This window comes from Acanthisitta chloris, unplaced genomic scaffold, assembly GCF_000695815.1.
Source record: "Acanthisitta chloris isolate BGI_N310 unplaced genomic scaffold, ASM69581v1 scaffold13243, whole genome shotgun sequence".
In the NCBI taxonomy this organism is placed as follows: domain Eukaryota; kingdom Metazoa; phylum Chordata; class Aves; order Passeriformes; family Acanthisittidae; genus Acanthisitta; species Acanthisitta chloris.
Genome location: NW_008665491.1, coordinates 18,978 through 19,781, shown reverse-complemented (window position 1 = coordinate 19,781; position 804 = coordinate 18,978). Strand labels below are relative to the sequence as shown.

At 40.5% G+C, this 804-nt stretch overlaps 1 protein-coding gene across 1 annotated transcript in view; it reads left to right on the top strand.

Moving 5' to 3' along the window:
* DENND4C (DENN/MADD domain containing 4C) overlaps nt 1-804 on the top strand; it is a 46,600-nt gene that overhangs the window by 42,963 nt on the left and 2,833 nt on the right. The gene's annotated exons all lie outside the window — the stretch shown is intronic.

The following is an 804-nucleotide window of genomic DNA, read 5'->3' as shown; positions in this document are numbered from 1 at the left end:
ATCGCTCCACCAAACTTGTGCTGCCAGGGACAAAAACTTCACAGTTTATATACATTAAATGCTCATACATATTCATTCTTTCCAGGAATGGCTGGTTATTATTATAATTAGTCCTCAGAAATCATTATCATATACTCCTCCTCTGTCTCCTCCCTCTTGGCATCAGTCCCACGGTCCTGGTGGTCGTTCGGTGGTTGTGAAGATGAAGTGTCTCCTCTTCCTCAATACCCTTTGGACACCCTTATTATGTGACCGTTTACCCCTTTGGACAGTTTTGCATGCCTTGCTGACCTTGCCTCTATCCTGTACATTTTGTTTCTTCATTCCACACCTTATATGGTTTTAGTTTTCCCCTTGCTGCCAAGGTTTGAGTCTAATTAGTTCCACTGCCTTATAGATAAGGTGCATCATTTCGCCAGCCAAGCCAAAACAGCACCATTAGTGAAACTCCTTGTCTACATTACACTATTTAGCTAATTAAGCTGAAATGGTGCTATTAGTCAAGTTATTCTTTATGCTTTCAGCTTTAACTGTTGAATTCCTGCTTTCAGTCTACTTTTTGGTATCAAAAGGAGCAAAAGGCCTGTTTTAAACACAGAAGAAAAGCCGTAGCATTGTAGACAGGCCATGTATCAGTGTCAGAAAGTATCTGGAAAACAAGAAATTGCATTTATAAAGCATCATATCTGTCAACTTTCTGAAAAGCCCATCTTGGTGTGCTGAAGATTGCTGGTGTTGGTCTGCAGTTCATTTAGACGCTGTGCTCACTGCCTGATCTGTAACCTTATTTTTTTGCCAGTACAT